Consider the following 17,138-nt stretch of genomic DNA (forward strand, 5'->3'; position numbering starts at 1 on the left):
CTCCTGGGCCGTATAGCTACTGGTTACAGGCCTCCTGGGCCGTATAGCTACTGTTTACAGGCCTCCTGGGCCGTATAGCTACTGTTTACAGGCCTCCTGGGCCGTATAGCTACTGTTTACAGGCCTCCTGGGCCGTATAGCTACTGTTTACAGGCCTCCTGGGCCGTATAGCTACTGTTTACAGGCCTCCTGGGCCGTATAGCTACTGTTTACAGGCCTCCTGGGCCGTATAGCTACTGTTTACAGGCCTCCTGGGCCGTATAGCTACTGTTTACAGGCCTCCTGGGGCCAGGCCTCCTATAGCTACTGTTTACAGGCCTCCTTTACAGGCCTCCTGGGCCGTATAGCTACTGTTTACAGGCCTCCTGGGCCGTATAGCTACTGGTTACAGGCCTCCTGGGCCGTATAGCTACTGTTTACAGGCCTCCTGGGCCGTATAGCTACTGGTTACAGGCCTCCTGGGCCGTATAGCTACTGTTTACAGGCCTCCTGGGCCGTATAGCTACTGTTTACAGGCCTCCTGGGTCGTATAGCTACTGTTTACAGGCCTCCTGGGCCGTATAGCTACTGTTTACAGGCCTCCTGGGCCGTATAGCTACTGTTTACAGGCCTCCTGGGCCGTATAGCTACTGTTTACAGGCCTCCTGGGCCGTATAGCTACTGGTTACAGGCCTCCTGGGCCGTATAGCTACTGTTTACAGGCCTCCTGGGCCGTATAGCTACTGTTTACAGGCCTCCTGGGCCGTATAGCTACTGTTTACAGGCCTCCTGGGCCGTATAGCTACTGTTTACAGGCCTCCTGGGCCGTATAGCTACTGTTTACAGGCCTCCTGGGCCGTATAGCTACTGTTTACAGGCCTCCTGGGCCGTATAGCTACTGTTTACAGGCCTCCTGGGCCGTATAGCTACTGTTTACAGGCCTCCTGGGCCGTATAGCTACTGTTTACAGGCCTCCTGGGCCGTATAGCTACTGTTTACAGGCATCCTGGGCCGTATAGCTACTGTTTACAGGCCTCCTGGGCCGTATAGCTACTGTTTACAGGCCTCCTGGGCCGTATAGCTACTGTTTACAGGCCTCCTGGGCCGTATAGCTACTGTTTACAGGCCTCCTGGGCCGTATAGCTACTGTTTACAGGGTCGTATACAGCGTTTCTCGCTGAGTTCCCTGAATTCCTATCGGACCTTGTAGTCATAGCAGATAATATTCAGAGCCATTTTCGGAGCCATCATCGACTCAGTGGGTTTTGTCCAACATGTCTCTGGACCTACTCACTGTCACAGTCATACGCTGGACCTAGTTTTGTCCCTTGGAATAAATGTTGTGGATCTTAATGTTTTTCCTCTTAATCCTGGACTATCGGACCGCCATTTTATTACATTTGCAATTGCAACAAATAATCTGCTCAGACCCCAACCAAGGAGCATCAAAAGTCGTGCTATAGATTCACAGACAACACAAAGATTCCTTGATGCCCTTCCAGACTCCCTCTGTCTACCCAAGGACACCAGAAGACAAAAATCAGTTCACCACCTAACTGAGGAACTCAATTTAACCTTGTGCAATACCCTAGATGCAGTTGCACCCCTAAAAACTAAAAACATTTCTCATAAGAAACTGTTATACAGAAAATACCTGAGCTCTGAAGCAAGCTAACAGAAAATTGGAACGGAAATGGCGCCACACCAAACTGGAAGTCTTCCGACTAGCTTGGAAAGACAGTACAGTGCAGTATCGAAGAGCCCTCATTGCTGCTCGATCATCCTATTTTTCCAACTTAATTGAGGAAAATAAGAACAATCCGAAATGTATTTTTGATACTGTCGCAAAGCTAACTAAAAACCGGCATTCCCCAAGTGAGGATGGCTTTCACGTCAGTAATAATAAATTCATGAACTTCTTTGAAGAAAAGATCATGATTATTAGAAAGCAAATTACGGACTCCTCTTTCTAAGCAAACAGCTGGAGGCAGGGCTTTCTCCTATAGAGCTCAATTTTTATGGAATGGTCTGCCTACCCATGTGAGAGACGCAAACTCGGTCTCAACCTTTAAGTCTTTACTGAAGACTCATCTCTTCAGTGGGTCATATGATTGAGTGTAGTCTGGCCCAGGAGTGTGAGGGTGAACGGAAAGGCTCTGGAGCAACGAACCGCCCTTGCTGTCTCTGCCTGGCCGGTTCCCATCTTTCCACTGGGATTCTCTGCCTCTAACCCTATTACAGGGGCTGAGTCACTGGCTTACTGGTGCTCTTTCATACCGTCCCTAGGAGGGGTGCGTCACTTGAGTGGGTTGAGTCACTGATGTGGTCATCCTGTCTGGGTTGGCGCCCCCCGTTGGGTTGTGCCGTGGCGGAGATCTTTGTGGGCTATACTCGGCTGGTCTCAGGATGGTAAGTTGGTGGTTGAAGATATCCCTCTAGTGGTGTGGGGGCTGTGCTTTGGCAAAGTGGATGGGGTTATATCCTTCCTGTTTGGCCCTGTCCGGGGGTGTCATTGGATGGGGCCACAGTGTCTCCTGACCCCTCCTGTCTCAGCCTCCAGTATTTATGCTGAAGTAGTTTATGTGTCGGGGGGCTAGGGTCAGTTTGGTATATCTGGAGTACTTCTCCTGTCCTATCCGGTGTCCTGTGTAAATTTAAGTATGCTCTCTCTAATTTTCACTTTCTCTCTTTCTTTCTCTCTCTCAGATTATTTGACCATGCTGGTCATTTATGAACATTTGAACATCTTGGCCATGTTCTGTTATAATCTCCACCCGGCACAGCCAGAAGAGGACTGGCCACCCCTCATAGCCTGGTTCCTCTCTAGGTTTCTTCCTAGGTTTTGGCCTTTCTAGGGAGTTTTTCCTAGTCACCGTACTTCTACACCTGCATTGCTTGCTGTTTGGGGTTTTAGGCTGGGTTTGGGCCTCTGTACACCTATCTAGATATTCCATAAGAAAATCAGAAGTTTCCAGCTGCAATAGTCATTTACAACATTAACAAAGTCTACACTTCATTTATTATCAATTTGATGTTATGTTAACGGCCCAAAAAATATATATTTTCTTTCATAAACAAGGAAGTTACTAAGTGACCATAAACATATATATATATATATATATATATATATATATATATATATATATATATACATACAGTTGAAGTCTGAATTTTGCATACACTTAGGTTAAAACTTTTAACAAACTATAGTTTTGGCAAGTCGGTTAGGACATCTACTTTGTGTATGAAACAAGTCATTTTTCCAACAATTGATTACAGACAGATTATTTCCCTTATAATTAACTGTATCACAATTCCAGTGGGTCAGAAGTTTACATACAAGAAGTTGACTGTGCCTTTAAACAGCTTGGAAAAGCCCAGAAAATTATGTTGGTGACGATGATGGCTTTAGAAGCTTCTGATAGGCTAATTGACATCATCTGAGTCAATTGGAGGTGTACCTGTGGATGTATTTCAAGGCCTACCTTCAAACTCAGTGCCTCTTTGCTTGACATCATGGGAAAATCAAAATAAATCACTCAAGACCTCAGAAAACAATTGTAGACCTCCACAAGTATGGTTCTTCCTTGGGAGCAATTTCTAAACGCTTAAAGGTACCACGTTCATCGATACAAACAATAGCATGCAAGTATAAACACCATGGGACCTCGAAGCCATCATACCGCTCAGGAAGGAGACACGTTCTATCTCCTAGAGATGAACATACTTTAGCGAGAAAAGTGCAAATCAATCCCAGGACAACAGCAAAGGACCTTGTGAAGATGCTGGAGGAAACAGGTACAAAAGTATCTATATCCACAGTAAAACGAGTCCTATATCGTCATAACCTGAAAGGCCGCTCACCATGGATGAAGCCACTGCTCCAAAACTGCCATAAAAAAGCCAGACTACGGTTTGCAACGGCTCATGAGGACAAAAATTGTACTTTTTGGAGAAACGTCCTCTGGTCTGATGAAACCAAAATATAACTGTTTGGCCATAATGACCGTCGTTATGTTCGGATGAAAAAGGGGATGCTTGCAAGCCAAATAACACCATCCCAACCGTGACGCATGGGGGTGGCAGCATCATGTTGTGGGGTGCTTTCCTGCAGGAGGGACTGGTGCACTTCACAAAATAGATGGCATCATGAAGCAGGAAAATTATGTGGATATATTGAAGCAACATCTCAAGACATCAGTCAGGAAGTTGAAGCTTGGTCGCAAAAGGGTCTTCCAAATGTACAATGACCCCAATCATACTTCCAAAGTTGTGGCAAAATGGCTTAAGGACAACAAAGTCAAGGTATTGGAGTGACCATCACAAAGCCCTGACCTCAACCCTAGGCTACCCAAAACGTTTGACCCAAGTTAAACAATTTAAAGGCAATGCTACCAAATAGTAATTGAGTATATAGTGTATGTAAACTTCTGACCCACTGGGAATGTGATGAAAAAAATAAAAGCTGAAATAAATAATTCTCTCTTCTATTATTCTGACATTTCACATTCTTAAAATAATGTGGTGATCCTAACTGACTTAAAACAGTGATATTCTTACTAGGATTAAATGTCAGGAATTAGAGTTACCAACCTCAAATGGCAGCCAAATAAATGCTTTACAGAGTTTTAGTTGCAGACACATCTTAACATCAACTGTTCAGAGAAGACTGTGTGAATCAGTCCTTCATGGTTGAATTGCTGCAAAGAAACTACTACTAAAGGACACCAATAAGAAGAAGAGACTTGCTTGGTTCAAGAAACACGAGCAATGGATATTACGCCAGTGGAAATCTGTCCTTTTCTCCAAATTTGAGATTTTTGGTTGCAACTGACGCAGAGTAGTTCAACGGATGATCTCCATATGTGCAGTTCCCACTGTGAAGCATGGAGGAGGAGGTGTTATGGTGTGGGGGTTCTTTGCTGGTGACACTGTCAGTGATTTATTTAGAATTCAAGGGATACTTAACCAGCTACCACAGCATTCTGCAGCAAACCACCATCCCATCTGGTTTGCGCTTAGTGGAACTATCATTTGTTTTTAAACAGGACAATGATCCAACAGACCTCCAGGCTGTGTAAGGGCTATTTGACCAAGAATGAGAGTGATGGAGTGCTGCATCAGATAACCTGGCCTCCACAATCACCCGACATCAATCCAAGTGAGATGGTTTGGGATGAGTTGGACTGCAGAGTGAAGAAAAAGCAGCCAACAAGTGCTCAGCATATGTGGGAACACCTGCAAGACTGTCGGAAAAGCATTCCTCATGAAGCTGGTTGAGAGAATGCCAAGAGTGTGCAAAGCTGTCAACAAGGCAAATGATGGCAACTTTCAATAATATAAAATATACTTTGATTTGTTTTACACTTTTCTGGTTACTACATGTTTCCACACGTGTTATTCATAGTGTTGATGTCTTCACTATTATTCTATAATGTAGAAAAAAGTAAAAAAATTATGAAAAACCCCTTCAATGAATAGGTGTGTCCAAACTTTTGACTTGTAATGTAGCTAAATAAGTGCCTGTCGCAGAGCTGTGCTCCATTTCCTCTCTGTCGGAGAGAACCTGCAAATGCAAAGCTTACTCAAACTGGCCTGTCCTCTGGTTGGTTCAGACTGCTTGTGCTCTGGGTATACCATGTGGCATACACAAAGCACATTCCAGTACAAGTAGGCTTTGCAATTGCAGGTTCTCTGACAGAGAGGAAATGGAGCACAGCTTTGCGACAGGCATTTTTTTTTTCAGCTTTACAGCAAAATGAAACAGCTTCAAGCTCAAACTGTAAATATTTAAATATGACCCATATTACGGAGCTTACCTTTTACAAACCATGTTGCAGGCTATTTTAAACTAATCCCAGTTCGCTATGTATTAGATTGATAACAAACAGTGTTTTTCGGTCATGTTACCTAGCTAGCTATCAACCTGTTAATTTGACAGTAGGTCTAGGAATATTTGATTGGCACAGGAAGACAGGACAAGGGTACTCATGAGATGTGCTTCAAAGGTAGTATTCATGGAATACTAAACTAAACTATATAAAACATCTATTTATTTCCGGTGGCTTAATGTTTTAAAAGATTAGAGCAGTCTGTGTATGTGTTTGTGGGAGAGACTGGTGTTTGTGTGTGTGTTTATGAGAGAGAGGGGAGAGAGTGTGTGTGTGTGAGGGATGGAGGGAGGGAGGGAGAGTGTGTGTGAGGGAGGGAGGGAGGTAAAAAAGGTCTCATGCAGTGTTTTCTCCTTACTGTCATAATGACATTCCCAAGAAAGCGAAGGTAACTGAACTAAATGGCTATCGCCCCGTAGCACTCACCTCTGTCATCACAAAGTGCTTTGAGCGACTAGTCAAGGATCATATCACCTCCACCCTACCTGTTACCCTCGACCCTACCTGTTACCCTCAACCCTACCTGTTACCCTCGACCCTACGACCCAATAAGTCCACAGACGACGCAATCGCCATCACACTGCACACTGCCCTAACCCATCTGGACAAGAGGAATACCTATGTAAGAATGCTGTTCATTGACTACAGCTCAGCATTCAACACCATTGTACCCTCCAAACTCATCATTAAGCTTGAGACCCTGGGTCTCGACCCCGCCCTGTGCAACTGGGTCCTGGCCATCCTAACGGGCTGCCCCCAGGTGGTGAAGGTAGGAAACAACATCTCCACTCATCTGATCCTCAACACTGGGGCCCCACAAGGGTGCGTGCTCAGCCCCCTCCTGTACTCTCCTGTTCAACCACGACTGCGTGGCCATGCAACCCTCCAACTCAATCATCAAGTTTGCAGACGACACTACAATACTACAGTACCAACAATGGCGAGACGGCCTACAGGGAGGAGGTGAGGGCCATTGGAGTGTGGTGTCAGAAAAATATCCTCTCACTCAATGTCAGCAAAACAAAAGAGATGATCGTGGACTTCAGGAAACAGCAGGGAGCACCCCCCCTATCCACACCGACAGGACAGCAGTGGAGAAGGTGGAAGTTTTAAGTTCCTCGGTGTACACATCATGGACAAACTGAAATGATCCACCCACATAGACAGTGTGATGAAGAAGGTGCAAAAGCGCCTCTTGAACCTCAGGAGGCTGAAAAAATGTGTCTTGTCACCAAAAACCCTCACAAACTTCTACAGATGCACAATTGAGAGCATACAGTTGGGCTGTATCACTGCCTGGTACGGCAACTGCACCGCCCACAACCGCAGGGCTCTCCAGAGGGTAGTGAGGTCTGCACAACGCATCACCGGGGGCAAACTACCTGCCCTCCAGGACACCTACAACACCCGATGTCACAGGAAGGCAAAAAATATCATCAAGGATATATCAAAAAATATCATCAAGGACAACAACCACCCGAGCCACTACCTGTTCACCCAGCTTCCATCCAGAAGGCGAGGTCAATACAGGTGCATCAAAGCTGGGACCGGGAGATTGAAAAACAGCGTCTATCTCAAGGCCATCAGACTGTTAAACAGCCACCACTTGCACAGAGAGGCTGCTGCCTACCTACAGACTTGATATCATTGGCCACTTTAATAAATGGAACACGAGTCACTTTAATAATGCCACTTTAAGACTGTTTACACATCTCGCATTACTCATCTCATATGTATATACTGTATACTGTATCCTACACTATCTATTATTTAATATCTATTGCATCTTAGTCGCTCTGTCACTGCTCATCCATATATTTTCTACTTCTATATTCTCATCCCAATTCTTTACTAGATTGTGTGTATTAGGTTTTGTTGTGGAATTTGTTAGATATTAGGTTTTGTTGTGGTATTTGTTAGATATTAGGTTTTGTTGTGGTATTTGTTAGATATTAGGTTTTGTTGTGGAATGTGGTCGATATTACCTGTTAGATAGTGCTGCACTGTCAGATCTAGATTTGTCTACACTCGCAATAACATCTACAAACCATGTGCATGTGATCAATAAAAGTTGATCTGATTTGACGTGCAGATCAGTTTCATGCAGTGTTCTCCTCTTACTGCCACAACGACATGCAGATCAGTTTCATGCAGTGGTTTCCTCTTACTGCCACAACGACATGCAGATCAGTTTCATGCAGTGTTTTCCTCTTACTGCCACAACGACATGCAGATCAGTTTCATGCAGTGTTTTCCTCTTACTGCCACAACGACATGCAGATCAGTTTCATGCAGTGGTTTCCCTCTTACTGCCACAACGACATGCAGATCAGTTTCATGCAGTGGTTTTCCTCTTACTGCCACAACGACATGCAGATCAGTTTCATGCAGTGTTTTCCCCTTACTGCCACAACGACATGCAGATCAGTTTCATGCAGTGGTTTTCCTCTTACTGCCACAACGACATGCAGATCAGTTTCATGCAGTGGTTTCCCCTTACTGCCACAACGACATGCAGATCAGTTTCATGCAGTGGTTTTCCTCTTACTGCCACAACGACATGCAGATCAGTTTCATGCAGTTTTTCCTCTTACTGCCACAACGACATGCAGATCAGTTTCATGCAGTGGTTTTCCTCTTACTGCCACAACGACATGCAGATCAGTTTCATGCAGTGGTTTTCCTCTTACTGCCACAACGACATGCAGATCAGTTTCATGCAGTGGTTTTCCTCTTACTGCCACAACGACATGCAGATCAGTTTCATGCAGTGGTTTTCCTCTTACTGCCACAACGACATGCAGATCAGTTTCATGCAGTGTTTTCCCCTTACTGCCACAACGACATGCAGATCAGTTTAGATGTGAATTATCAGTGACAGCGTGTTTGTTGTTGTTGCATAACACATGCAGCATAACGTTTAGAAAATAGGAACAAACATTCGGAGGTTGGGGCTAACAGAACATGCATTTCCCTCCCATTGTATCTCCATAGGACTCGCTATCCCGATACTTGGCCCTGGTGTCCTATCTTCTGTAAAATGTTCAAATAATGAAAACACTTGTAAAAATTAAATTAATAAACCCAATTCCTCGCAACCAACTATGACTTTAACCAATCTCATTTCAACACATTTAAGGAATCTTTAAATCGAGTAGGCCTACCTAGCGCCCATCCTCTGTCCCTTACACTCAAATAATTATTTCTCTCGCGCCCATAACATGTGATTTCAATTATCCCCAAAACCCGATTTCACAATATGGAGCATTTGACTTGGATCAAAATTGATTACCATAATGACGTCAATTAGTATATCCACTAGGTGAGTTTAGTGTTCCAACGGTGTATTAGTAATCTATGGACACAACTGGTTCATGATGCTGACCTTCCGATTGGGTGTGGTTACGGTGCTATCTCCCGGTCCCGGACATGGCAATACACCAACATTAAGCGTCTTGCTCAAACCGACCCGTCACGACACTTGTTTGCCCCACTGTTCGGCACTCTGCAGGGGCAAGTATGACATCAATGACTCCTCACCGCGGGAGCCACGTACAAGCAGCCACTACCGCTCCGCCGCATCCTTCTACTCTGCCCCGCAAAAGCGTTTAAAAGTCACCACATTATGCACGGTCCGAGTCCCCGTTGAAATGTATTTCAATGACTGGTGAACTTGGAAAGAGGAAAGGTAAGTACTTGACTTCTTTATTGGCTTCTAGAATATAGGAACAATGCATAACAGGCGTTTTCACTTCCTGCGTCTCACACATGGAGTGAAATGATTAGTAGAGAATGTCCATTGACCAACGTCATTCGTTATTACTCTTGATATGTCGATGAAGAGTTGTTTATGCATGTGTTGCTTTATCTGTCATATTATCGAACTTTGGTATAAATGACAGATTAGCAAGTGTTAGTTAAATATAACTACACATAAAAAAACACTGCATTTGGTTCACACAAACTCAAAAAATAGTTGTCAGACGATAGTAAGAAATTACTATGAGGTTTTATTCTGAAATATAGATATTACTATTCCCATGAACCTTCAGTGGAAACCACATGTGAAATAGACCTTTCCACATTTTTATAGATTGACAGAATATGACAAGAATGCCAATGCGCGGATATCCACACCCTCATCCCCTAATTCAGCCTCGACAAGGCTACTCCATGCATATTATTGTTCACATAAAGCGGGCATATACTATCCTAAATCCATATGTCTCGGCTGATTGCATCTCTCGAATTTGGCAAAATGTTATCTCTAGAACCCAGCTGAATGGGAGAGACAAGTGTTGAACTATAATAGTTATCCCCGTTCCTATTAGCTCACGTTTGGAAAACAGATTGCTTATCTCCATTCTAGACTCTTATTGGGGAGTGACAAGTGGTAGAGACAGTGGAAAGCCCGTAATTACCCATTCCGAATATACCATCTGTCTCGAGCTCTGTGGCTCTGTCCCTAAGCCCCGCAGAGAGCAGAAAGAGCGGAGATAGGTGGTTTTAAGAGGTTATCAAGAAAGATCCCGAGACCTGAGGAACGCCTGCATGGTCGACTGACTCAATATATGAACCGCGTGGACGTCTCGGCTGCATAAAATAAACAGATGATTAAGGATAAGCGTGGAGGTTTCCCGTGTCTCCGGGTTATTCCTGTCTCCGGAGACTCGTCTGAGCAGGAATAGAGAGACTTGGAGAGAAGCAGTTTGTGCTCCCGGGATTTCCCTGAAAACCTCGCTCTCAGTGAAAGAGGTTGCATAAGGTGAGAGGAAAGAGATCTTAGATCTTGAAGTTGATACCAAAACTGACGATTTATCGGGTTATTTTAGCTATTTTAATCTTCTATGTTTTTTTTTGCGCGAGAGAGGTGTTTTCTCTGTCTGTTGCTTTCTAAACGTACGCTTTACGCATGACTCGGTTGGTTATTGTAGTGATACGGCTATAGATGTAGATGTGACCAATCTGGTCGTGTACCAACATCTACACCATATATTGCAATCTACTCCATGACCTCTTGCAGCACACCAACTCTAATCAACTAAGGTAAACACGAGGTTGCATAATGAACTTGTTGAATGTTTAAAAACAGTTAGCCTACAGCTCCATTCTAGGGCACTTAACTAAACACATAACTAAACACGCTTTTCTTTGGTAACACTTTGTAAATGCATCAAATTAATTTAGAATTTTACATCGCAGTGTTTATATTGTAAACATCAGAAAGTGTTTATTCGCTGTAACACTTTTTAAACACATGAACAGGTTGTTCAGCACAATGCCTTTAGGTTTTAACACTAAACACTCTTAGGGTGTAAAGCCATATTTGCATATTTCCCTGCATGCCTTTTGAGTGAATGTGAGCGATACCCACCAAATGACTGTTTGTTAGCGACAAAGACATGGTTGTTGCGTTCAGTAACTTTTATTCCTGAAGCCTTGTGGTTCAATTAAAAACAATCCCTTTATGTCCGCATGTTATACATGTCATGCCTTTTACTTTACTTTAATTTACTTTAGTTATGGCGTAGTTATATTTGACATTGTGGGCTGAAAATCCAGTCTCATGGACCACATCAGATCTGCAAGTCACAGTACACTTCTAATGTGCAGTTTGTGAACTACTTTTATTTTTTATTTTTACCGGCTCGAGAGTCGTGATTCGTTGTTTTTTTTTGTCTGAGTGACTCGTTCCTTTTTAGTCATTTGTTTGCCCTGCTTGTGCTGGCCGCAGTGAGTCTTACAGCAGGACTCATAACACTCTCCTCCGGGTCAGCGGCTCCAGAGACGTGCTCCGATCACCAACTGTCTGTCATATGTGCAACGGGAAATAGATAATGAGCATTTAAAGAGGAGAAAAATACATGTTTAAAACTGATCATTGATCTCATGGTGCAATAATGAATTCCATTAATTGACTGAATGTTATGATGGACACAGCTTTATAGAACCAAAACACACACAGCCTCTACTCAACTAACTGAAACTGGAGAACTAATTGTGTTGTGTTGTGTGTGTGTGTTGGGGGGGGGCTTATCACCTTGCCAGACTTCCCAGACTCCTTGCCAAACAGATGCTAGTTTCTTCTCCATAACCATATTGTCTCGTATGCAACGGACAACAGAGCGGAGGAAAAGTTGCAGCCACCACTACACCTCATTTTAAATGCATACAGAAATAATATTATTTCTATGTCTAGCAATCAAGAAATGTACATCTAGTTTTTTTTATTTAAAGTACAACGTTTACAAGTCTCGGTCACAAATGACAGCTCCAATATGGTGCGTCGTAATCGCTAAGCAGTTTACTTTAAAGCAGTGTGCCTGTATAACTTTAGCAATGATCAATGACTTCCAAAACGTTTGTTTTTTGTTGAAAAACCACCTGATTGGTTTTGGTATTAGTGTCGGTAAAAGACAAACCGGTGCTACGGCGTGTGAGACTATAATTATATAATAATTTGGCTGTTATACATTCTTTTTTGACCTGTAGCTGCCACAATTGTGTTTCAAACAGTCTAAAAAAAAAGAACCTAATTTTCAAAAAACAATTGGCTGGAAAGCCTCAATGCTTAATTTGCCCATCTCTAGGGATCCAGCCAGAGGGAGAATATCCATTTAATTTGTTATATTTTATCACCCAAAACCTGCACTCAGAATAACTGCTATGGTGAGGTATTTCATGACAAGACTACCTAAACCATATAAACTGAAGCAACCATCTCAGTAACAGGTACAATAAGTCCAACCCCTTACAAATTGGATTAGTTTAGAAAATATTTAGTTATTTATCTTTGTATAGCTGTAAGACACATTTCATTAATCAATGTGCATGAGGAAACACATTAAAACCAACGATAAAAAAATCTACCTACACCAAAGCATGCTGGGAAATATGATAATGAGACCCCTCCGATTGCTTTTTCATTCTGAGAAGAGAAAACGGAAATGAACTCAACACAGTTGAAAAACAACAACAACAACAACAACAACAACACGCTGTTGAAAAGGTTTCTTTAATCAAACGTCCAGTTGGGCTGAGATGTAGGTAAGGTGACAAACATTCCTAACACCGATCTGAATAACAAGGGAGATCACATCCATTTCTGTGGTCCTTCTGTCCTTCTGTAGCTCAGTTGGTAGAGCATGGTGCTTGTAACGCCAGGGTAGTGGGTTCGATCCCCGGGACCACCCATACGTAGAATGTAAGCACACATGACTGTAAGTCGCTTTGGATAAAAGCGTCTGATAAATGGCATATATATTATTATTATTATATATATATATATATATATATATATATATATATATATATTTCTAATGACTCTAAAAGCACTCTTTAAGCAGGACGATGGGAAAGGAAACATTAGTGTTTAAAATCTGGTTGGAAACTGACTATCACGTTTAATCTTGCATTCTGAAACGCTTGTGTAATAAAATGAGGACACTTATTGGCTAATCTAAATACCTAATGTTTAAGTTTTAAACACTGACGTTTTAGGTTTTAGACGTTTCATCTGTTTTTTGTTTTTTTGTCTATTCCCACCAGACACGTTCATGACTCGTAAAAATACCAAAAAATAACTGTGAACTTACTATATTAATATGGAGACAGGTCGAAACACACATGCAACATTCATGGCTATTTAGCTAGCGTGCTGTTTGCTAGCACATTTTTTTCATGAGAGTTAAACATTTGATTGTTATTTGTCCTGAAATGCATCATGGTCATCTTTGTAGAGTTTTGGGTGGCTACTTTGAAGAATCTCAAATATAAAATAGATTTTGATTTGTTTAACACTTTTTTGGTTACTACATGATTCCATATGTGTTATTTCATAGTTTTGATGTCTTCACTATTATTCTACAATGTGGAAAATAATAAAAAGAAAGAAAGAAAAACCCTTGAATGAGTAGGTGTGTCCAAACTTTTGACTGGTATTGTAAGTATTCAGACCATTCACTCAGTACTTTGTTGAAGCACCTTTGGCAGCGATTACAGCCTTACATCTTCTTGGGTATGACGCTACAAGCTTGGTACACCTGTATTTGGGGAGTTTCTTCCATTCTTCTCTGCAGATCCTCTCAAGCTCTGTCAGGTTGGATGGGGAGCATCGCTGCACAGATATTTTCAGGTCTCTCCAGAGATTTTCCACCGGGTTCAAGTCCGGGCTCTGGCTGGGCCACTTGAGGATATTCAGAGACTGAAGCCACTACTGCGATGTCTTGGCTGTGTGCTTAGGGTCTTTGTCCTGTTGGCAGGTGAACCTTCGCTCCAGTCTGAGGTCCTGAGAGCTCTGGAGAAGGTTTTCATCAAGGATCTCTCTGTACTTTGCTCTGTTAATCTTTCTCTCGATCCTGACTAGACTTCCAGTCCCTGTCGATGAAAAACATCCCCACAGCATGATGCTGCCACCACGATGATTCACCAAAGTGATGGTGCCAGGTTTCCCCCAGACATGATGCTTTGCATTCAGGGCAAAGAGTTCAATCTTGGTTTCATCAGACCAGATAATCTTGATTCTCATGGCCTGAGAGTCCATTTGGTGCCTTTGGCAAACTCCAAGCGGGCTGTCATGTGCCTTTTACTGAGGAGTGACTTCTGTCTGGCCACTCTACCATAAAGGCCTTATTGGTGGAGTGCTGCAGGGAAGTTTGTCCTTCTGGAAGGTTCTCCCATCTCCACAGAGGAATTTTGGAGCTCTGTCAGAGTGACTATCGGGTCTTTAGCCACCTCCCTGACCAAGGCCCTTCTCCCCCGATTTTTTTTTAGTTTGGCCAGGCGGCCAGCTCTCGAAAGAGTCTTGGTGGTTCCAAACTTCTTCCATTGAAGAATGATGGAGCCCACTGTGTTCCTGGGGACCTTCAATGCTGCAGAAATGTTTTGGTACCCTTCCCCAGATCTTGACACAATCCTGTCTCTGAGTTCTATGGACATTTCCTTTGATCTCGTGGTTTGGTTTTTGCTCTGACAGGCAGTGTCAACTGTGGGACCTTTCATATAGACAGTTTTATGCCTTTCCAAATCATGTCCAAACAATTGAATATACCACAGGTGGACTCCAATCAAGTTGTAGAAAAATCTCAAGGATGATCAATAGAAACACGATGCACCTGAGCTCAATGTTGAATCTCAGATCAATGGGTCTGAATACTAATGTAAATACGTTTATGTTTTTATTTTTTATGAACTTGAAAACTTTAAACTTGTTTCAGGAAATGTTTTAGGGCCTACACACACACACACACACACACACACACACACACACACGTACAGTTGAAGTCGTAAGTTTACATGCACTTAGGTTGGAGTCATTAAAACTTGTTTTTTTAACCACTCCATAAACTTCTAGTTAACAAACTATAGTTTTGGCAAGTTTGGTTAGGACATCTATTTTGTGCAGATGTCATTTTTCCAACAATTGCTTACAGACAGATTATTTCACTTATAATTCACTTTATCACAATTCCAGTGGGTCAGAAGTTTACATACACTAAGTTGACTGTGCCTTTAAACAGCTTGGAAAATTCCAGAACATTTTCCAAGCTGAAAATGTAGATTTAGAATTGACATAATTTGAGTAAATTGGAGGTGTACCTGTAGATGTATTTCATGACCTACCTTCAGCCTCTTTGCTTGACTTCATGGGAAAATCAAAATAAATCAGCCAAGACCTCAGAAAAAAAAAGTCTGGTTCATCCTAGGGAGCAATTTTGAAACGCCTGAAGGTACCAAGTTCATCTGTACAAACAATAGTACGCAAGTATAAACAGCATTGGACCACGCAGCCGTCATGCCGCTCAGGAAGGAGACGAGTTCTGTCTCCTAGAGATGAAAGTACTTTGGTGCGAGAAGTGCAAATCAATTCCAGAACAACAGCAAAGGACCTTGTGAAGATGCTGGAGGAAACAGGTACAAAAGTATCTACATCCACAGTAAAACGAGTCCTATATCGACATAACCTGAAAGGCCGCTCACCATGGATGAAGCCACTGCTCCAAAACCGCTATAAAAAAGCCAGATTACGGTTTGCAACTGCGCATGAGGACAAAGATCGTACTTTATGGAGAAATGTCCTCTGGTCTGATGAAACAAAAATATACCTGTTTGTCCATAATGACTATTGTTATGTTCGGAGGATAAATGGGGATGCTTGCAAGCCGAAGAACACCATCCCCAACTGTGAAGCATGGGGGTGGCAGCATCATGTTGTGGGGGTGCTTTGCTGCAAGAGGGACTGGTGCACCTCACAAAATAGATGGCATCATGAGGAAGGAAAATTATGTGTATATATTGAAGCAACATCTCAACACATCAGTCAGGAAGTTAAAGCTTGGTTGCAAATCGGTCTTCCAAATGGACAATGACACCAAGCATACTTCCAAAGATATGGCTTAAGGACAACAAAGTCAAGGTATTGGAGTGGCCATCACAAAGCCCTGACCTCAATCCTATAGAACATTTGTGTGCAGAACTGAAAAAGCTTGTGTGAGCTAGGAGGCCTACAAATCTGACTCAGTTACACTGGTTCTGTCAGGAGGAATGGGCCAAAAATACACCCAACTTATTGTGGGAAGCTTGTGGGAGGCTACCCTAAACATTTGACCCAAGTGAAACAATTTAAAGGCAATGCTACCAAATGCTAATTGAGTGTATGTAAACTTCTGACCCAGTGGGAATGTGAATAAATAAATAAAAGCTGAAATAAATCATTCTCTCTGCTATTATTCTGACATTTCACATTCTTAAAATAAAGTGGTGATCCTAACTGACCTAAGACAGACTTTTTACTAGGATTAAATGTCAGTAATTGTGAAAAACTGAGTTTAAAGGTATTTGGCTAAGGTGTATGTAAACTTCCTACTTCAACTGTTTGTCCCGCATCACTATTTGAACCTTTTGTTATTAACTTGTTATGGCTGAGATCCCGTTACCGGGAGCGATATGGTTGTTAGGACAGAACACTCGGACCAACCCTTAAAGAGATGGGTGGGGCTTAAGCTTCAAAGGTTGTGAACGATGCTGAACGGGTGTAGACAAAGAGCTCTCCAGTAGGTACCAAAATATTCATAGGCCGTTTTCTCAAAGGTGAGATTACTCATTTATCAACTTTCAAAGCGTAATTACTTTCCCATTGTTCCTCAACTGTAGTGTATGATAAACTATTTTCTAGCTCTGATCCTCTACTTTTACCTAACGTAAAAAAACAATGTTTCAAATTTGGCTACATAAGACCGACTCGAGCTGGTTGGTCACAAATGTTGTCAT

The 17,138-nt window shown here is 42.5% G+C and overlaps 1 protein-coding gene across 20 annotated transcripts in view; it reads left to right on the forward strand.

The window, feature by feature from the left end:
* The first annotated feature begins 9,210 nt into the window (after window positions 1-9,210).
* Window positions 9,211-17,138, forward strand: part of LOC118394360 (netrin-G1-like) — a 170,226-nt gene continuing 162,298 nt past the window's right edge. For 19 of the 20 annotated variants that reach the window (XR_008064821.1, XR_008064823.1, XR_008064824.1 and 16 more), the window contains exon 1: window positions 9,211-9,558. The gene's annotated coding sequence lies outside the window, so the exon portion shown is untranslated. Of the gene's footprint in view, window positions 9,559-10,355; window positions 10,636-17,138 lie in introns of those variants that run through there. The other variant, XM_052463131.1, reaches the window with a different exon arrangement.

This window comes from Oncorhynchus keta, chromosome 15 (genome assembly GCF_023373465.1).
Source record: "Oncorhynchus keta strain PuntledgeMale-10-30-2019 chromosome 15, Oket_V2, whole genome shotgun sequence".
Lineage (NCBI taxonomy): Eukaryota > Metazoa > Chordata > Actinopteri > Salmoniformes > Salmonidae > Oncorhynchus > Oncorhynchus keta.